The following is a 23394-nucleotide window of genomic DNA, read 5'->3' as shown; positions in this document are numbered from 1 at the left end:
CCCATTTGACGTAATGGGAAGAGCACAGGATTTGTGATGAAAGGATTTGGATTTAAGTGTGGACCTCAGGCAAATCATTTACCAGGCAGATCTAGGTTTGCTAATCTTGAAAATGAGATGACAATACTAATCATGGCATTGATCTGATGGCTGAGAAAAGTGGGAAACTGGCTTGCAAACCACCAAAGCTCTGTAAAAGTATAAGGACTTGTTTAATGTATTAAGGAAATAAGACAAGAAAAAAGAAGAGATTGTTTGAGGCTCTCTATTTTTATTGGGAAATAAATTTTAACAACCAAAGGGAAGACAAACATATGCCATGGAATAAATAAGCTGAATCATCATTCTTTGTTTTTAATTAAAAAAAATTTTTTTTTTTATTTTATTTTAGAGAGAAAGAGAATGCGACCGGGGAGAGGGACAGAACAAGAGAGGGAGGGAGGGAGTGGTGAGAAAGAGGAGGGGGGGAGAGAGAGAGAGGGAGAGAAGGGGAGACAAAGAGAGAGAGAGAGAGAGAGAGAGACAAAGAGAGAGACAAAGAGAGAGAGAGAGGGAGAGGGAGAGGGAGAGGGAGAGGGAGAGGGAGAGGGAGAGGGAGAGGGAGAGGGAGAGGGAGAGGGAGAGGGAAAGGGAGGAGAATCCCAAGTAGGCTCCATGTTCAGCACAGAGCCCAATGCAGGGCTGGATCCCACAACCCTGGGACCACCACCCGAGATGAAATCAAGAGTCAGATGCTCAACCAATGGAGCCACCCAGGTGCCCCAGATTAATCTCTTGGAAAGAGAATTTTTTTTCCCCGAATGTTACATCTGAAGCAATATTGACCATGATAAGGGCCAAGTACTTGTTCAAAGCAGTTAACACAGATTATCTTATATTAATCATGCTACCATTGTCCCTGTTTTACAGATGGAGAAACTGAGGCCTAGAGAACATACGGGGCTGGTTTGGCACGATCACACAGTTGGTTATTGGTAGAGCCAAGATTTACTCTCAGATGATCTAGTTCCAGAGTCTATGTTCTTGACTGTTTTGTTATTTCCAATTATGAAAACTAAGGAAGACTTACATTTTCTCTAGGATGTTAAGAAGAAATTCCTGGTGGTTGAGTGAAGTTTTCTAAGCTACAGACAAATTCATGAAAGTGGTCGAGGAATACCCTGCATAGTATTGCACTTTGTGAATTCCACTTAAGGTAAAGTGTCGAAGTTCATTTTGCAAATACTTTAGAAGCTGTTTTATACGGGGGATCTCCAATTCCTTTTTGTCAGGAACACTGAATTCAATCAGCACCTTGGATTTCGAGTTGTTTTGCAACAATGAGGAAAGAAATAAGGGGATGACAATTATTTGGTATATAATTTATATACTTACTTGGCATGTACATACATAATACGTATATATATATATACATATACACACATATGTAATGGTTTCTGTTTTATTACTCTACTCTGGCTATTGCGTCATTTCTAAATTGTCACTATTTGGACACTGGAATATAATTACACTTTAACAGACAGAAGAGGGACAGTGACTATACTATCTGTAACAATTGTGCATCCATTTGATGAGGGATTTAATACTAGCTAACATGCGTGATCTTTTCCTCATTTAACGTCCTTGGTGTCTGTGCTTTAAAGGAGACTGTAGCTGTTAATATTACTCGTTCTGCCATTCTTGCCTTCACATTCTTTTTAGGCAGAATCAGTGCCTAGATGCTGCTTAGCATATAGCAGGGGCTCAGTGAATATTTGTTAAAAGGGTAAATGAATGCAGAAATATCTACCATCGTACGATGGTAATTATCATACACAGCAGATACTGACATCTCTGAGCTGAGTCCTCTTAGTCTGTGTTTGTCATAAACTCTTTGACACGAGTGAGCTCTGTGAGGCAGGCTACTGTTTATTGTAAAAGGTAGTATCAGGATTTGTTGGTTTTCATGAAAGAAAAATGTCCTCTGCGGAAGGTTAACTGTGTTTGTCTGAAATTCTGGTCTGGATGCACACGGTGAGGAGAGTTCTTCAAGTATATAACCCTTGCTATCCATCCCTCATTGTGGTACATCTCATGAAACCATGGTAAAGATTTTGGCTTGGGTAGGCTTTTACTTTAAGATTAGCTCGGCAGACAACATTTGCTCTGCTTCCTCCTAGAAATCTCACCAAAATAAAAGAGACTTCTTAAAAACTGCAAAATCCCACAAAAAAAAAAGGAAAGAAAAACAACAAACAAACAAAAATAGCAACAACAAAGTAACGAAAGCAGAAGGCTGAATGGTAATTGACTCAGCAGTGGAGAAAGCCAGGAATCAGACAGAACTCACGAAAGCGTTCAGAATTGGGCACCAGGCTCTTTAACAATTGATGGCTTGGATAACACTAAAAATAAAAGGACTAACCGAAACAACTAGATCCCCAGGTCCACACACCCCTCTACTCATGTCATATGGCGAGGCAATTACCCCTCCCACTTCAAGAGCAGACAGGAAGGTTATTCCTTAGAAAGCGTGTAACAAAGAGTCCTTCCACTGGGAGTCATCTTATGCAGAAGTTAGAGTAATGGGACCATACGAAAAGTGGGGAGATTGAGTATCTGTATCAAATGGAAACCACACTTTCCCCCAAACCAGGGCACTGGCCACCACGCAGGAGACCAGTGCAGCCGCACAGCCCAGGGTCAAGCCCTGCTACTGGGCTACTGGTGTTACTGGGAGTCCTAGTTTACGTGTCTCAGCCAGCGCACCGTCCAGGGACACCAAAGGCAGCAAGCCCTTTCTCTGAACACCTGGAATTTCTGGTTAGCATTTGTCTTCACTTTGTCTTCTGAAATCATTATAAACTCATAAGAAGTTGCAAAATATAGTATAGAGAAGTCCTGTGTGCTCATCCCCCAGCTTCCCCAAATAGTAACACTCTTAAGCGACTATGGTGCGTGATCAAAACCAGGAAATTGACATTACCGCAATAAACCTAATTAGCTTTTTTAAATGTCATTAAAATTTTTAGTGTTTATTTATTTTTGAGACAGAGAGAGCGAGAGGGACAGAGAGAGAGGGAAACACAGATTCAGAAGCAGGCTCCAGGCTCCGAGCTGTCAGCACAGAGTCCGACGCGGGGCTCAAATGCACAAACTGCGAGATCATGACCTGAGCTGAAGTTGGACGCTTAACCAACTGAGCCCCCCAGGCGCCCCTATTTTTAATTTTTTGAGGAACTTCTATACTGTTTTCTACAGTGGTTGCATTAATTTACATTCCCACCAACGATGCATGAGGATTCCCTTTTTTTCACATTAAAAAAAATGTTTTATTTATTTTTGAGAGACAGTGCGTGAACATGTGTGCAGGGGGACAGGGGAAGAGAGAGGGGACAGAGGATCTGAAGAGGGCTGTGCAGTGACAGAAGAGAGCCCGATATGGGGCTTGAACTCATGAACCACGAGATCATGACCTGAACCAAAGTTGGGCGCTTAACAGACTGAGCCACCCAGACGCCCTAACTGATGTCATTTGGAAGTATGAGCAGATGACTAAGGACAGTCAGACAACTCAAGAAATTGTTTGTTTGTTTGTTTTTATAAATTAGCAAGACTATCCTGAAGAAATTAATGCTGAGAATCACAGTGAAAACTTCAAAATGAAAGAGAAAAAAGAAAAAAGAAGAACCAAGAGCAAGGTTAACAGAAAGAATTTTAATAAATAAGAAAGAGCTCATATAAATTACAAACAATTGTAGCAGAATGTAAAAGAAACAACAATAAAAATGAACAAACCAACCAAAAAGCACTTCAGTGTAAGGGGATGACAGAAAAAAGTTATGTAGCGCATGGTGATTGAAATTTTCTGAAAGATAGAACTGAAATGTTCTCACACACGCACAAAAGCAAATACGTGAGGTGATGAATTATTAATTCAGCTGTGGGAATTTCTTTCACAATGTGTACGTATATGAAATCATTACATTGTGTACTTTAAATATCTTACAATTTTACTTGTCACTTATACCTCAATAAAGCTGAAAAAATAAGATAATCTCACAGAAAGTAGTACAAAAAAAGGAGGGGCGCCTGGGTGGCTCAGTCAGTTACATGTCGACTTCGGTCAGGTCATGATCTTGCGGTTTGTGGTTTCGAGCCCAGCGCTGGGCTCTGTGCCTACAGCTCGGAGCTTGGAGTGTGCTTCAGATTCTGTGTCTCTCTCTCTCTCTGCCCCTCCCCTGCTCGCACTCTTTCTCTCTCTCAAAAATAAAAAAAACATTAAAAAAATTTTAAAAAGGACAAAAAAAAAGATGGAAAATAAGAGATATAAAAAAAGGAAAATTAAAGAATTAATTAGGGAGGTTCTCTTTTATAGAAAGAACAGACAAAATAGAGGAGATAAGCAAAGAAATGATCCCAAAACATTTAAAAGCCATGAATTTTTAAATTAAAAGGTCCCACTGAGAATTCAGTACAACAGGTGAAAAGAAGATTCGCATGGAGACGTATTACTGTGCAAGTGGAGAACACTGGGGATAAAGATACCAAAGACCACCAGAGATTAAAGACATGTCCTTCATCGAGGACACTGATTCAGAATGTAGGCAGTAACAATGAGGACCAAAATAGATCCATGCCTCCAAAATTCTAGAAGGACAGACTATACAGCATACACGCAAGATCTCAGAAGGTCTACCCTCCACCCCCTGCACCCTTTACGATGAAGCTGCTAGAGAACGTGCCCCATGAAAATAAGGGGCTGGGCCAAGAAAAAGGAAAATGTGTGATCTAAGGATCAGATCAAACTCAAGACAAAGGCAAAGGAGCCCTCAGGTCGCTGGTGAAGGGCAACCCCAAGGTCGCAGCTGTGGAACACAAAGACCGTATTTCATACAGGAATAGGGCAGAAAACTATGAAAACATGTTTCCAAGGAGATCAAACTGACAAGATGTCTGATGTGTCTCCATATACTGACAGAAGATTCTAGATGACTCAGAAAGAGTTCATGATGAATCGATAAGTACGTACAATACTAAGCAAATAGAATGCAACTTTTGACCCCAGGAAAACAAAACAAATGCAAGAAAGTAAAAGTAGTTTTAGTGGACTACAAGGCTCCTCTGTGCATAACATTTCCATTGTCATGCTAAGGTAAGGACTGAATCTGGTGTAATCATAATTATGAAAATTTCAGAAAAGTGGGGCACAAATACAGAGGTGGCAAAAGAGAGCAAAATTCTCATCTTCGATTAAATCTCTAATCATTAACACCAAAGCCTCCTCAAATCAAAAAGTGGTATAATAATCTTGTTACTTCAAGATACTGAGGTAAATACTGAAATAAACAAAAACAAATTTAAAGCGGCTGCCTCCGGGAACAGGAAGTGGACAAAGGGTGGGGCAGATGACAGCTGTTTAGTTTAATTTTATTTTAAATTACGATACTGTGGAAATTTTCATGTTTTAAACTATGTGCATTTTTGCTCCGATAAAAATAAAGATGAAGTTAAAAAAAAGATTTAAAAAAAAATAAGGATTATCCCAGAGAAGACTCCTTGCAAACTATAATATGATAATCTGGGTTTCAGGGAGACTGACGGTATTTAGGGGAAGTTTTATGGGCCCTACCCCTATTCTGGCAGTGGAGAGCAATTAGTATAATGATCCTTAGACACACCAAGCGCTGAACAGTAAAGCAATAACGGAGAGGCCAGACTTGCACTTATGTGCTTGTTTTATCAGGTGTAAGCATCATCCTGACAGGAGGGTCTATGTTCATCACGAATCTAGCGTGCCTTCTTCTATTCTTCTACCCATCCCCCATACCTAATCACTTAAGAGCACATTAGAGAGGCAGGGTAAGGAACATCTGCTGTCATTGACCCTGACCATGAATACATCCAACACAATAAGTAGAGACTTTTCCAGTTGCCAAGATCAGGATTCTCTCATCTACCCTATTTATAGGGTGTTTTCCATTAGCTAATGGATCAAATAAAGTCTAAGGTATCAAGTTTAGGAATCCTGACATTGTGTAATTTATTTGGAAAGCAAATAGCCTAAGTCCTATAGAGCTACAATGCTGGCTCTCTAAGCTTTTTAGAGATATAGATGGAAAGGAGGATAAAGAACATACACTACAATAGAATGATTTCATTAACTTGTTGACTCATTAAGCAAGAAATAAAATTTATCCCTAGCCTAAGGTGCTAATTATGTGTAGTGAGTAACTAGAGGAGAAAGTGCTCCATGTGCTCTAAATATTCTTCCAGAGTTCTGGGATAGGTCAGCAAAGCCCAAGAACCTGTGAATGCAGGATGAGTATCAGAGATTTCAGGGCTCTATGTATAGGAAGGGAAGGATGGGAGTAGGGGCTGAGAAGGTAATAAAATCATTGTCCAAGACTTAAAAAAATTTATTTTTGGGACAGAGAGAGAGAGAAGGAGGGTGACACAGAATCTGAAGCAGGTTCCAGGCTCTTAGCTGTCAGCACAGAGCCTCATGGGGGGCTCAAACCCACAAATTATGAGATCATGACCTGAGCAGAAGTCGGAGGCTTAGCTGACTGAGCCACCCAGGCGCCCCCACTGTCCAAGATTTCAAAAATACTTTCAAAGGTATTTTATTGTAGAAGTTGTGCTGCAACCAAATCTAAACTACTTAGAGTGAATTCTAATAGTCAAAATCATCTGAAAGTAAGTTATCTTCAGATAAGCGATAAGTAGTTATGGATTAGAGTTTGAAGGTAATTTTGCAATATAGTAAAGAATGACACAATTATATCAATTTTCATAGACCTAACCTGTATTACTTGAAATAATACTAATCATCTTTAAACTTTGAATACCACATGAGCAGATGCTAGCTCAGGACCAGATAACTAATATTTCTGGGAGAAGTCCCATTCTCTAACGCCAATCTTTGATTTTCAAAGTCTTTCAAAAAAAGTTTTATGTGACCTCAAACAACATTTCAGATGTGGCTATTATTCTTGAGCTGCACAAATTCTGCTTTGCATGGAAGTTCTTCCTAGCTTCTAGCCCTTCTCTGCCTCTTTGGTCTCACAGTTTGAAAATGACACGAGACAAATTCACAGTGACCAGGCAGCTGTTTTATTCATTCAAATTTGTTATTAGTGTCATATCAGATATTTTTCAAGGTATATTAAAAACAGTTGTGATAGAACCACTTTTCCAAAATCACAAATCAAAACTAAGTTGATTAGATTATTTGTTTCTTTAATGTTGATTTGTATAAGTTCTTTATATATTTTGGATACCAACCCTTTATAGAATTTATCATTTGCAAATGTCTTCTCGCACTCAGTAGGTTATCTTTTAGCTTTGTTAGTTGTTTCCTTCTGTGAGCAAAAGATTTTTATTGTGATGTAGTCCCAATAGTTTATTTTTGCTTTCGTTTCCCTTGCCTCAGGAAAAACACCTAAAAAGATGTTGGTATAGCCAATGCCAGAGAAATTACTGCCTGTGCTATCTTCGAGGATTTCTATGGTTTCAGGTCTCACATTTAGATCTTAATCCATTTTGAGCTTATTACTGTGAATGGTGAAAAAAAGTGGTCCAGTTTCATTCTTTTGCATATAGCTGTCCAGTTTTCCAACACTGTTGAAGACACTGTTTTTTCCATTGCTTGCATATTTTTTCCTGCTTTGCCAAAGATTAATTGACCATATAGTTGTGGGTTTATTTCTGGGTTTTCTATTCTGTTCCATTGATTGATGTGTCTGTGTTTGTGCCAATACCATACTGTTTTGATGGCTACAGCTCTGTAATATAAATTGAAGTCTGGAATTGTGATATGTCCAATTGTCTTCTTCTTTTTCAAGATTATTTTCACTATTTGGGGTCTTTTCTGCTTCTATAAAAATTTTAGGATTGCTTGTTCTAGTTCTGTGGAAAGTGCTGTTGGTGTTTTGCTAGGGATTGCATTAAATGTGTAGACTGCTTTGGGTAGTACAGACAATTTAACAATATTTGTTCTTCTAATCCATGAGCATGGAATGTTTTACCATTTCTTTTGCTATCCTCAATTTCTTTCATCAGGGTTTTATAGTTTTCAGAGAACAGGTCTTTCTCTTTTCTTGGTTTATTTTTAGATATTTTGTTACTTTTGGTTCCATTATAAATGAGATTGTTTTCTTAATTTCTCTTTCTGATGTTTTGTTATTAGTGTATAAAAATGAGACGGATTTCTGTACATCGATTTTGTACCCTGAAACCTTACTGAATTTATTTATTAGTTCCAGTAGTTTTTTTGGTGGAGTCTTTAGGATTTTTTTTTAAGAAAGAGGGAGTGCATGCACACAAGAGAGAAAGAATCTTAAGCAGGAGCTCGGCACAGAGCCCAATGTGGAGCTTGATCCCATGACCCTGAGATCATGACGTATGCCCAAACCAAGAGTCAGATGCTCAAGTGACTGAGTCATCCCAGCTCCCCAAGGATTTTACAAGTATAGTATCATGTTATCTACAAATAGTGAAAGTTTGCTTCTTCCTTACCACTTTGGATGTCTTTTCTTTTTCTTGTCTGACTGCTGTGGCTAAGAATTACAGGACTATGTTGAATAAAAAAGTAGTGAGAGTGGACATCCTTGACTTGTTCCTGACTTTAGGGGAAAAGTTCTCAGTTTTTCTCCATTGAGTACGATGTTCACTCTGGGTTTTTCATATAAGGCCTTTATTATGTTGAGGTATGGTCCCTCAAAACCTATTTTGTTGAAGGTTTTTATTATAAATGGATGTTGTACTGTGTCAACTGTTTTTTTAACATCTACTGAAATGATCATATGATTTTTATTCTTTCTCCTACTGATGTGATGTATCATGTTGATTGACTTGCCAATATCAAACCACCTTTGCATCCCAGGAATAAATCCCACTTGATGGTGATGAATGAATTTTTAAATGTATTATTGGATTTGGTTTGCTAATATTTTGTTGAGGATTTTTGCGACCAGCAATTTCCCTAATGAGCATTAGCCCAAAGAATGCAGAAACACCAATTCAAAGTGATATGCACAGCCTATGTTTAGTGCAGCCTTATTTGCAAGAGCCAAATTATGGAGGCAATCCAAGAGTCCATTGAGAGATGAATGGAGGGCGAAGATGTAGTATGTATATTCAATGGAATATTATTCAGCCATAAAAAGGAATGAAATCTTGCCATTTGCAACAAGGATGGGTCTAGAAGGTAAAATGCTAAGTGAAATCAGTCAGGGAAAGACAAATACAATATGATTTAACTCATATGTGCAAAATAAGAAACAAAACAAATGAATAAAGTGGGGGAAGAAACAAACCAAAGAACAGACTCTTAAATATAGAGAACAAACAAAGGGTTACAAGAGGGAGCTCGGTGGAGGCATAGGTGAATTCAGTGAAAAGGATTAAGAGCACACTTATCTGGACAGGCACTAATTTACGTAATTGTGGGATCACCATATTGTACAGCTGAAACTAATATAACTGCATGTTTACTACACTGGAATTTTTTAAAAGTTCAGTCGATTCTAGATCTTTTCCTACACTATTGTGACAACTCACCGAAGAGTTAAGAGGTAGCACTGGCAATAATTGTTTATGTCAGGGATAAACTGAATGGCTGGAAGAGAAGACAATGGGATAGCCTAAGAATTCCTTCTCTTGCCAAGAAAGAATATCCAGGCAGATGGCTGTCATGGTAGGAAGATTCAACCTTAACTGAATCTGGGCGGAGGGAACATTTGGGGACCCTCCCTCCAGCAGCAGCATCTTTCCCCTGTAGCTTACCTTACGCTGCCATGACCTGCCCCACGCACAAGGTCAGATCTGCCAACAGAAGTCAGACCCAACTGGTGATTAGAATATAGCTCTCTGCAGGAAAGAGAATTCATGAGGGAATTGTGGGTATCCTACACTCTAGCTGGATATAAGAAGTCAGTCTCTTGTAGTAAGAAAATCATTTGAATATAAGGTTTCTGAACTGGGAGGGAATATGTAATTCTCTCCTCCTTCACCCCCTCTTTTCCCCTCCCTTAACACATTCCTTTCATATCCTTCTCAGATCAGGCTCACTTGGATGCTTGAAATGTCAGGGTGTTCCCTCCACAGGTAGCCTGCTTATTCACTTGGCTTTCAAATGTGTTCAGAGTTCGGCAAAAGCAAACCTTTCCATTGTGCACTCCAAATAGCTGGAATAGCAGGGGAGTATACCCTAATAGTTTTAACTCCCGAGGAAATAAGAGGGAAGAAGCTGCAATTCACTCGGCTAGAGTAAGATTAAGATAAGTGGAAAATATCTATATATTTTATTTTTATGTCCCTAAATCCATTACTTATGGGAATTAATCCTTTCCCCCTCTCCGTATGGTTCTCCAGAGCTATTGATCAAGATGTCTTCACATTCTTACCATGATGGTACATAGGTGACCTAGGTTAGCCAATTGGAATAACTCATTTAAGTTACGATAGGATTGGTCGAGGGTAGGCATATAACCCAGAGCCAGTCACCAAACTTTGGAAGGACTGATAGAGATATTGACAAAAAATGGGTCTCTTGTGAAATCCTGGAGCTATCACAGTATACCTTTTCTGCTTCTTAGGGACAATCTGCCAGAAATGGAAACTGATCCGAGAAAAACAAAGCCAAGAAATGGAGAAATAAAGTTCTGTGTGAGTTCTTGGATATGGCTGGGCTTTTCATTAAATAAGCCAATGCGTTATCTTATTTTAAGTCACTGTACGTATTTTCCCTAAGGGCTTCATTTCCTCTCTTGGTATTGTGTTGTAGTCTAGATTGCCTTATGACTCCCTGAATGAACGATGAAAGGCAAGTACTACTGAAAATAAATATTATGGTAAAATATCCAGTGAAATCTATTTTACTTCTAAGTGGAGTCTCAAAGAAAACATCAGACAGATTAATTCTTTAAGACTTCCAAAACAAGACCAGACAGATCACTAGAAAGAAAAGCTACAGGGAACCCTAGTGTCAGTAGGGGCACATGGGATAAATGAACAAATCTCTTCAATCTCTGCCTTCGATAATTCTATAATAATTGTCTGAAGCTGTTCTTAATTAGACTCAATTATGGGATTAGTTTGAATTATATTATGAGGCATTGATTTACAGAATAGAGCCATGGAAGGCCTAGGTGCTGAAAGCAGTAAATGCGATACAATCCTGTGTAACGAAATTGCAGCAGGGAGCAGAGGAAAATATTGATCAATTTATAATGAACTTATGTCCAAATTAATTTTTATTTCCAGTTAATAAATTTAATGTGGGTAAGGAAGAACTTATTTGGAAGTGGCCTCCATTCATCAGGGAGGGACACAGAAAGGCACCTGTTTGCTTGACTTCAGGGGAAATTCAGTTGGAGGGGTCTCTGAACTTGCATATTTCTAACAAGGCAGGCCTAGCAGAGAGAACTGAGGAAGATAGAACATTTGCCACTTCTTCCATGAACGTGGTATAAAAATTCCTATAATCTTGCTTTGAGAAATTTTTCACACTAACGTATGTAATGATGTGCTAGGAGGCATAAATATGGCATAATCTGGAAAGCTAATCAGATTTGTTTCAAAAGCCATAGCTAATTCCTAGGGTGCATGCTAACGATAGTTCAATTTTGAAAAGTGCAGGGAAGTGTTATGAGGATATATATTTCAATCTAATAATCCCAGAAGTAATAATATTGACAACAGTTAACATTTGTCAAATGGTTACTACTGCCAGGCTCTGGGCTTAGCAATGTACTTCTCTCAATAAAATTATTATTAGCCACATATTGTAGATGAGATTGATAAAATAAATATGGCTCATCTTCTGGGGCACCAATTTTACATCCCATTATAGGTAAAATTGGGTCATTTGCCTGTGTCATTTAAGACATGTTTCTATTCACAGCGGATTCCATGAATGTCTCCAATTCTTCACCATCCTTGCAGCCATGACCTCTGCCAGTGACTCTGCAATTATTTCCACTGTACAGGCACAGTGTATTTCCTTGTCTCAGACTTTGAGTTTGGCCACGTGACTTATTGGACTGAAGAAATGGATAGGACATGTACACAGGCTTAAAAACTACTTACTTGATGGGGTTTACTTTCTCGGATCCCAGTTAATGTTCTGTTTTCTTGCTGGTTCCAAAAGGAAGAAGAGAGATACATGCATTCCAGCTGAATTGCCCCAGTGAAGCCCAAACCCTATCAGTCAACTCCTACTAGCTAACTGGACAATCCTTTAGCCCAGGCAAGCTGACTCAGAAAATTAACTATCGTAGGCTTAGAGTACAAAAATTTGGTGTCATATTTGGATTCAAGTCTTGTCTTTACCACGTTTTTAACTGCGGGACCTTCTGCAAGTTACGTGAATGATTAAGTTCCCGATCTGGAAAAAAGGGGCTACACCCATCTAATGGTGTAGCTGGAAAGAGTAACTGAGTTACATGTGTGAGCTGCTTAGCCAGATATGGACACATAGCAACTATTTGAGGAATGACATCTGTTATCATTATCCTTGTTATTTATAAAATAAGCATAAAATCTATACCCATGCAGTACATCCTCAACTTTTCGCACCTGTTGATACATTTAACATAACCCTAAAAGTTAGCTTTGGCCCTAACTCAGACAGGGACATGTTTTTCTAGAATATATTTCATAATAGGATAGGCTTTAACATTTTTACTTTGCCGTCATGAGTATATGTAGGACACTGTATGATCATTCTTAAGTGTTGCCTCCATACAAAGAAAGAAATTAGAAAAGCATTTTGGCAAGGCCTTTTTTTTTTTTTAACAAAGCAGACAAGAGGGGGCACTGCCTCCCCCTCTCCAAATCTATGTCTCTTTTAGACAGTTTGTCTTAAGAAATAAATTGAGGCCCTTTCTCTCACCTCTATCCTACCTCTTAACTAAGGTTTGCAGAATAATATTCTCAACACCCTTGGAAGATATGATCTTCCCTGCCGTGTGCCAGGCACAGCTACTAAATACAGAGAAATCTGATTCCCCTCCCAAAATTGATACAGCAAGAGCACTCAGAACTCAGTTAAGGTCCCAGGAAGGCATGTGTTGGGATTTAATGCTTCGCCCTTGAGAAAAAGCCCCTCCTGCCAACATTACTAGAAAATAATTCCTAGCTGGAAAAGCAGTACAAGGACCCCAGGGGCTCATACTCCTCCATCTTGAGGAAAGAGGTTGGAACAGAATCAACACTAAAGCTACAAATAAAAGCTGTTATTCAATAGAAGAGAAATTGGAGGTTTGAATAACGAGTATTACAGCCGCTGCCTGTTCCTAAAAGTGTGTTCATACAGGGCAGATACTGATTACAGCAACATGCTGTATTTATGTAATCCAAGAGAAATAAGTTATTGTTGAAAAAAAAAGGGAACAGATCTCAGAAAACAAGCACCACTGACATGTTACAACTTTTTCTTTCTTTCTTTTGATTTAACATATTTGTAACCTGCCACTCTTTATAATAATTGACAAAACAGTGCAGACATTGTGCTTTCTGGAAGATTGGAAGTCATATGTCATGACTAAGATCCATCAGCGATCAGTTAAATTGGGCGATTGGACCTGTGGTAGCACGTCTGTTCTCAGCCTAATGATTTGTTTATTTAACTGTTCTTGTTAGGGACTGTCAGCCCATCAGCAAAGAGATGTTGATTTAAAAAATTAATCTTGAGGAAAAAATACAAATACAAATACAGCGTTGCTTGGTGAGTTCATTTCAGTTCTCATTCAATGCCATTTTGAAGTGCTAACTGGTAATGAAGAAACAGACACTCATTAAATAAACAAGATAGACACTATCATGAAAAGGCCAGCTTAAAAGAGCCAACCTATTAATTTTCCGATGGTTATATTTACAAGAGCAGCAACAAAATAAGTCTTTTTCCATCCACTGGACCTCTGCACAGGTTTTCAGCACTAGGTGTTCTAAAATAGCCATGTCTTACAAACATACCAGTAAAGTGCAAGTATATTGACAAGATGATTAGCTCTCAGCTCTTCATAAGGTCTCTGGAAGCCTCCAGAAAGTAGCCTTCTCCTATGCTTTCCAAGAAGATATTGGTTAGAATAATCTCACCTACTCAAAGAGAACATTTTTGACCCTTCCGTGTCCATAGTGTCAACTTCAATGCTGATTTCACCACTCATTGTTCTATTCTAAAGCCTCTATCTGACCATGCATGTGCATTCCATCGTAGTTTAATTTCTGCACTTGCTCAGTGCTTATGCTTGGGTCAGAATGTGCCTTGCCACTCTCCACAACAACCTTGTGATTCAGTGGCTGGGAGACAGAAGAGGGTGGGAAGAACCACGATTATTCTGTGGGCCCATTGCACAGCAGACATTTACCACTCATGTAGCATGTGTTACCATTATTTAGTTCTTATAAAACTGCTAGGTAGAATAGCACTGCTAGGAATTTATCCAAGGGATACAGGAGTACTGATGCATAGGGCCACTTGTACCCCAATGTTCATAGCAGCACTCTCAACAATAGCCAAATTATGGAAAGAGCCTAAATGTCCATCAACTGATGAATGGATAAAGAAATTGTGGTTTATATACACAATGGAATATTACGTGGCAATGAGAAAAAATGAAATATGGCCTTTTGTAGCAACGTGGATGGAACTGGAGAGTGTGATGCTAAGTGAAATAAGCCATACAGAGAAAGACAGATACCATATGGTTTCACTCTTATGGGGATCCTGAGAAACTTAGCAGGAACCCATGGGGGAGGGGAAGGAAAAAAAAAAAAAGAGGTTAGAATGGGAGAGAGCCAAAGCATAAGAGACTGTTAAAAACTGAGAACAAACTGAGGGTTTAAGGGGGGTGGGAGGGAGGAGAGGGTGGGTGATGGGTATTGAGGAGGGCGCCTTTTGGGATGAGCACTGGGTGTTGTATGGAAACCAATTTGTCAATAAATTTCATAAAAAAAAAAACCCTGCTAGGTAGATGTTATTACTTCTATCTTTAAAATGAGGAAAGTGAGGTTTAAAACGGCCAACAAAACTTGCACCACGTCACAAAGGGGCAACTAGTAGGATTCAGACTATAGTTGAAGTCTTTACGTCCTGAAAACTTGCTCTTCACTGTGCTAGACTGTTCTCAGATTTCAGAAACTATAGGTCCGTTATAAAACTTGGTGCCTAAGCTAACACAATAGGCTGAATAAATACTGATGGTTGCTATGACAATAATAATATTTTAAAAATAATATTTAATATAGATATTAATAGATCCAATATAAATTATTTAGCAAATAATATTCTACATAGGTATTAATACTTATTTGTGCCAGGCTTATAGAAGTTTTAAAAATATCAACAGTGTGCAGCTATTCAGGGGTAGAATTTGGACTTGAACCCTTGACAATCGGATTCCGAAATCCACATCTTAAATTTCTATGCCATGGTACTCCCCTAAAACCTTAGCAGTACACATTAATGTCCCCAGAAGAAAAAGTGATGGAAAGGCCAACATGCTTCACCAATGAGCTTTATTTTTCTGAGCATGAGTAATTTTGTGTATCTAGGGTCTGTATATTTCAGAGTAGTACAGGATCTGCTCTCCCCATGACTTTGACTGGTTTACACTGATTATAAAGGCATTGTTCCTGTTACGCTGTTTGTTCACAACTACGTATCCCATTGAGGCTGATTTCCCAAAATGCAGCATCCTGGGGGGGCTCTATCGGAACTACCAACTGACCTTGGGGCGCCTGGGTGGCTCAGCCAGCTAAGCACTGAACTCTTGACTTTGGCTCAGGCCATGATCTCACAGTTCATGGGACTGAACCCCGTGACGGTCTCTGAGCTGACAGTGAACACCCTGCTTAGGATTCTTTCTCTCCCTGTCTCTCTGCCCCTCCCCCACTCATGCTCTCTCTCTCCAAACAAGCAAACATTAAAAAAACAAAAGGAACTACCAACTGACCTCATAAATACAGGAACTTCTACTGGTTTTGTGACTTTTAATGGTCATAGAAATATTTTGGTCACATTTTCCATTAGCCACTACCTCCTCAGCCTCTGCTTGCATAATTCTTCCTCCTTACAGGTGGGACCTCCTTCTTTTTCTCTGTGGGTATCTTTTATGTTGGTCAGCTCATCCTGGTCATACACAGGCTGTTACTGGTATTGGGACCTTTAGTATCAGAAGAGTCATTCAGGGGAACTAAAAGTAGAAGTTAAAATCACCTGCTGTTTTCAAAAAAGAAGTAGTTTAAAAAGACATTTATGAGGTGAGCTAGTCTTTAAAAATACCTGTACATCCTGGACTGGAATGTTGTAGACAGATATCCATGGGCAATTGTACAATAAACCCGAGCTATGAAATCTGACTTCTTCACCTTCCTGATTGTGAGCAAAGAGGTGAGAAAACAACACTTAGATTTGAGTTTCTTTTTTTGCTTCTTCTACATGTCACACTTTGGCAGAATTGCTAATAGGGAGTGAAATGTCCAAAGAGGTTGCCTCAGAAAGGCAGAGAAGCAGAGAGTCGGTATGATCCACATAATGAATGATTGCCTCGCAAGGAATCAGATGTTCGATGTGCAGCCTAATTACAGGAAATGGCAAATTGAGATAAACACTGTAGTCATGAAAAATCCCCAGAAGATATGTGACAATGTCTCAGAAACCTGTTTCTGTTCCCAATGCTGTCAATTCTTAACCTGAGGGGAGGGGATGGGAGAAGGAAATCAAACTCTGAGTCTCCTGATAAGTCATGGAAAGCCAACCCAATGGACAAAAAAGAAGCTGCTCTTGCCTGGTCTAAAGGGACTGTTTAAATTATCACTACAGCTATTTGTTTCAAGGTTAGTTTGTGCTTACACATGACCATAGAGGGACATGTTCCCCCGAGCACTACAGTTAATACTCCCTTTCCCTAGCTACACAGCTGATATGAAGAAAATGTGCCATGTTCCCTGCTAGAATAAAAAGCATAAGAGAGCACTGAATATAGTGACAGAAATTTTAAATGACCTAAGGGAGTGTTTTGGAGTCTGAGGCACAAAGGTCCTGCATTAAGGGCTGAATTAAGAGCATGCCCTAGACAATTACCATTGTGGGAATGATCAAGACTTTCACCGAATAGGCGTCAGGGCAGCAGTCCAGCCTCTGAGAGCTCCAATATCCAATGACTAAAGACTGAGGATCAACCTTGTTTATACATCAGAATCTTCTAGGTAAGTTCAAAGAGTACCTGTGCTTAAGCTTTCGCGTCCATCAATTATATCACAATTCTCGAAGGGGTAGCTATATGTTTTAAAAGCTGTCTAATGTGCAGCCAAAGTCAAGAACTACTGGAGGAAGGTCTACAATAGGCAAATGAGTAGATTCTGATGAAAGTCATAGAACATTCATCTCACCAGACCAATTAACATTAAGTAAACAGATGATAGTAACAAATAGAGGGCAGAACTAGGATTCATGAATACTATGAAAGATCACTCATAGACCTTGTGGGAGCCCATGAGCCTTAGACTAAGAACCACTGGTTAGAGTTCTAGTGAAGCTAGAAGCTTAGATACATAAATAACCTGTCAGCCAATGAACTTCCTGTTTGCTTCCTTTATTAAAGACATTGGCCAAGAAACCTCTGGAGTAGGGTTGTAAAACCAGATTTAGCAGATCCTTTCAGAGTTCACAATCTACTATGGGCCATACCACATACGTACAAATACTTCACCACAAGGGAATGCAAAGTTTACAGATGGTAGCATAGATTAGATCTGCTCCAGTAGCTTCAAAGAGCAGGCAATTCCTTCCAGATGGGGAAATGAGGAAATATCATCAAGAAGGTGGAATGATGGTCTCAGAACAGAAATGCCAAATGCATTGGAGTTGATATAGATTCCTGTCACTGTAAACACTTTTTCTCCAGGAAGGTTTGCTGACCTGAGGTGGAAATGAAGCCTGGCACAGTTAATGACATGTGCCTTTTCAAACAAATCTAGTTTTGCATGTTTGGGGTTTTTGTTTTTGTTTTTTTTTACTCCAACTGCACATCCTTCCTCACCTTAACCAACCACCAAATAACCAAAACTGCATGATCATATCTCCAAGAGTTATTGGAAATAAGGTGATAGGCAGTACTGATGGAAAGTTCTGATTCCTTCACCTTGAATCTACACCTCTTCAACTAGAAAATAAATGTAACAGCTCACTATTGTGCACCACATCCATATCAGATAAAATGACTGACCCCTGTCTCTTCCAGTCTAACACTGTAGGTAATGAAGCCTTGATAATTCTTCCAAGTGTAGTTAATGTTTTCTACAAGTGCTCCTTTAAAAATGAAATAGTACTACTATTTTTTGCACTTAAGTGCATTTGCATTTCATTCAAGGGAAATGAGTTTTCTGTTTTAATTTCATCTTGGTTCCATTTAATTAAAGTCTAGCTCATTCTGTAGTTGAACACTTTCTTAAGTGCTGGGGTTTTGCTAAATCATTCAATGTGAGTTTGAAACTTGGACAAGATTTTTCAAGCTATGAATAAATTTGCATCTATTGATGATTTTTGAATCGATAGATTTTGTCTTCTACCCTGAAGTTAAGATAATGCTTTGTATTTCTCAAAACACATTCCATCCATTATTTCACAGTTCTGTAATAACTCCAAAAAGCAGGTAAGTAAAGTCCCATTATTCATATTTTACAAATAGAAAACTGAGTTTCAAACAGATTAAGTGACTTACCCAAGATCACACAGCCAATGAGCCACTGGATAAGACTAGCATTTTATTTATTTATTTTAATGTTTATTTATTTTTTTGAGAGAGAGTGTGCAAAAGTTGGGGAGGGACGGAGAGGTGGGGGGACAGAAGATCTCAAGCAGGCTCTGAACTGACAGCAGCGAGCCTGATGCGGGGCTGAAACTCACAAACTCAGCGAAATCATGACCTAAGCCGAAGTCGGGTGCTCAACTGACCGAGCCACCCAGACAACCTCTATTTACTAATCCGGTGCATTTTAAATATACTTTCCTCACCTCCCTTGCATCTATTTTGTCAAGGGAAATATGCAAATTTGTCCTTTCTCAACACCAGCAAAAGATTTTATAATTTGGCTAGCATTCACATTAGGAGATTAAGGCTGAATTTTAATGATTCTGACATCTATTATGTGGCAGGCATTGGGGAATGTTCTTACCAACATTATTCCTCGTCTTCATAGCAAGACTCTTTTTTACAGAAGAGAAGCTTCAGGGATGTTAAGTAACTTGCCAAAGTCACATACCTGCTGACGTTCTGCCTTCCCTGGTTCTCCCTCAGGCCATGGCTGCCTTGGTAAAACCATCTAGTCCAGCCTATAGTCTAGAACCATGGCCAGGGGTCTTACCAAATCCCACCAAATATCCTCTAACACACTGTCAAGACTTACTTAGTATGTTTACTTAGAAAAAACTGTTTTAGACACTAAAACCCAGAAATATGAGCTGTTTACCATCCAGTGAAAGGATATGTTGTGTACATAACAGCACAAAAATAAAGCAGTAAAGCAAGCGAGAGTTGCATTCTCCAAGCACTAAACAGATGTTTCAAATTTCAGGCTGTAAATACCATTCAGAATAGGGAGAGGATCAATGTGGGCAAAGACAACAGAAGCGCTCAGGAAGGAAATAACATTCAATGAAAGAATTCAGGTACATAGAGAGGAATCAGAGGGAACTGTGTGTTGAAGCAATTCTAAAAAGATTTATGAAGTCCATAATAATCACGGTATGTTTGGAGGCAATCCCTAACTTCTTATTTGTCATGCTTGGTTACGGAACTTGAAGTAAGGAATGTTCAGTGGATTCTGAGATGATTCCTTTGGCTGATTTATCAGTTTGAACTGGATATGGCTACGAGTGACGGAAATTTCAATTAATAGTGGCATAAGCAAATAAAAGGTTTTTTCTTATGTGGGAAGATATGTAACCATAAGAAAGCGGCTGCTTGTGCCGCTTCAGCTGCTCAATGATGCTCTCATTTAGACCATTACCTTTGATTGTCCTTGCTGCACCCAGGTCACGTGAAGGCTGCTGCCATTTTTCCTATCAGTTCTTACTTGAGTCAGCAAGAGGGTGGCAAGAGGGACCACACCAGCAACACAGCCTCTTTTTGTCTGGGAGAGGCTGTGAAACAGAGAACCAGGTTGCCATGTTTGATTTAGATAATATAAGCATATTACTGGCCCAACTAAAGTCAGGGCTTTGATGGTAAGGAAGAAGGGGGATGAATACTGGGTAGGTAAGAAGCAGTGTCTGCAGCAGTTATATTTTCTTAGTTAGATTCTGTAAAAGAAAAGCACCAATTCCCCCCAGTTACTGGGGGCTTATATTACATGAAATCATGGAGCAGTAGAAAGCATGGGCAACAGTCTCAGCAGAGCATGGTTAGACCTCATGAGGAGCTGGGATGTTTTTAGGGGTACCAGTGCATCCTTTTCACAGAGTGGCATCTCTAGAGGTTAGGGCATGTTTAGTTCCTCCAGCACTAGCTGAATGTGGCTTCCTACTCAAGAATTCCATCAATTTGCTCAGCTGTGTCTCCTGTCCTATTCTCTTTTTCTATTACCGTGAAACTTTCTATCTTGAGCTCCAATCTACCAGGGATGCCAGATGAAATACAGGATACCCAATTAAATTTGAATTTCTGATAAACAGCAACTACATGTTTGTATAAATATGACCTATGCAATATTTGTGAAACGCTTACACTAAAAAAAAAAGAAAAAAATGATGTCATCTATGTGAAATTCAAATTTAACGGGGAGTGCTGTATTTTCATTTGCTTAATCTGACAATCCTAAAGCTCATCTATTTGGCTAATCACCAGTACAGAATGAATCTGCTGAAAGGCCTCTAATACAATTCCACCTGCCACCTCCGATTAGAGCACAGACAGAAGCCTCTGGCTTAGAAATCTACCCCTAGCTCAGTAATCACAGATCACTATGGTAGGCTCACACGGACAATGCATGGAAACATGTATGTTAGGAATTTCCTGACTCTCCAGCCCAGTTAAGGGGGTCTGTGAATGGCATTCCCAGTGTTGGTTTGGTTCAATAAAAAAACCTATTTCTGCCCTATGCCATTTCCTTCAGACAGCAGATATGTTGGTTTTAGATGTGACAGTTTACCTCCAACTCTTTCACATTTCTCAGTATCAGTCAGAGCCTTCTTTTCCAGGCACAAAATCAGTTCATATTCCAGCAGGCATTTAGTGACCCTCACCATGGGTAAGGTGTGCATGGAAAGTTTTCTTTTGCACCATTCACATAATTTCATCTCATTTCTCTCCATTTATCGGAATTCCATCTTTTGTTAAGGATTATCTCCCTTCTGAGAGAGGCAATAAATATGTAATATTTTCTGTGTGCAAAGAATAGGTGGTAGATGCTGGACTGGGCGAGCAGAAGAATAAGGCATGATCACTATGCCCAAGGAACCCTAAAATCTCTCTTGACTGCTTTCATTTTGATATGCTAATTGTAAAATCTAATTTTCGAATCTTGCCATTTCCCTTCTGTTTCTCCCCGCACCCGACCTTTGACCTACAAGCATAGATTTATAAACTCATGATTCCTTATTTTGAAGAATATCTAATGTAAGAAGGGAACATTTTCAGAAATCCCATTTCTGACTTGCCTTCTTCTTGACTCAATCATTCTTTTACTCCTGTTCTTCTTGCTGCTAATTTCTCTGTATCATTTCTCTGTTTGCTCCACAAGGGCTGATGCCAATTATGTTTCTACACCAAAAGCAAAAGTCAAGTACCACTCTTAACTCACACAGAGTTATAATCACAGAATCCAAGAATAATGGTGAGTGCTACCACTGAGGGCATCTCATCCTATGTTCTAGCCAGTTCAGCCTCTTAGATTCAGGATTAAGGCTCAGTATCAACACCATATGATACGGCTGATTCAAGTTCTGGAACTACTATCAAATTACAACAAATCCTCTCCTGCGGTGGGTTACATTTCCCTTTAACAGCTCTGCATTGGTCCTCAGAATGTGGGCAGTGTTTCTGCCTTATGTAAGCCCTTCTTACACTAAAGATGCTCATCAAGTTCCTTGATCAAGTCATCTCCATTTCCTCTCTTTCTCCAAATTTTCCTTACGTTATAATGTCCAGATTCCTTTCCATTCCAGTCACCCTTCTCCAAAATGACCTCCAACTTCTCCATTCCCCTTCTAGACTATGAGGCCCCCAATGCAGACTATGAGTATAACCATATGCTCTGCCTCATTTCTTAAAACTGATTGTCAGGAGAAGACTAATGAGTCTAGTTTTCCCTATCTCTGAGCATGATATAGAGGAGATAAAATGGCTCTTGGAACTAGTCTGACATGTGTTCATATTTTAACTTGCATTTATTATCTTGAGACCATGCACAAGTTTTTTTTAACCACTTATAACTTCAGTTTCCTCTTTTTTAAAATGGAAATAATAATACCTATCTCCCATGAGGATAAAGAAAAGTATGTTAAGTGCCTTGAAAAATACTAACACGGGTCTTTGTAAAAAAATTCTTTCTTCCTGCATTTTCCCTCAGTTGGGGGAGCACAGAATAAAATGGCATACCCATACAACATGACAGAGCCTTAAAACATAGGCGTGGGGGTTTACTGGTTACCTGTATTTGTTGCCACACTTTCTACTTATGACCCCAAGTGCCAAACTCCCTATTTGGTCTTGGATGCAGATATTCTCCAGTCTTGCAGAGAATCACAGAGGAAATTATTTTCCATAGCTCAATTCTGTACTCCCCCAACAGGGACTGGTCTCAACAGGCATTAGCCACAAGGAGAAGGATGATTGTCATTCCTCCCTCCCCCTCAACTTGAAGAAACAATGTATGATGCTGCCATGAGAATTGATCATTACAGGTAGTAGAAGCAGTGTACCAGCAACTAGGTAAAAATGAGAAGACGGTTTCAGCGTTTCAAATGACTCTGAGAGCTCATCCTGGTTATTTTCTTTTTAAAATTTTTTTTTCAACGTTTATTTATTTTTGGGACAGAGAGAGACAGAGCATGAACGGGGGAGGGGCAGAGAGAGAGGGAGACACAGAATCAGAAACAGGCTCCAGGCTCTGAGCCATCAGCCCAGAGCCCGACGCGGGGCTCGAACTCATGGACCGTGAGATCGTGACCTGGCTGAAGTCGGACGCTTAACCGACTGCGCCACCCAGGCGCCCCTAATCCTGGTTATTTTCTTAAAGGAGGCAAGATGCAAATATTTTAGCACTAGTTTTGCATATCTGTGTTGAACTCAATCCAATTTTCAACAAATCCATTTCTCATTGTATTTTTTTAGTGGATGAAAGTCTCATTTTCCTCAGAGATAACATACTTTAAAAAGTTGTGCATTATGCAGAAAACACCATTAC

Source organism: Prionailurus bengalensis, chromosome D1 (genome assembly GCF_016509475.1).
Source record: "Prionailurus bengalensis isolate Pbe53 chromosome D1, Fcat_Pben_1.1_paternal_pri, whole genome shotgun sequence".
In the NCBI taxonomy this organism is placed as follows: domain Eukaryota; kingdom Metazoa; phylum Chordata; class Mammalia; order Carnivora; family Felidae; genus Prionailurus; species Prionailurus bengalensis.
This window is presented reverse-complemented; position numbering follows the sequence as displayed.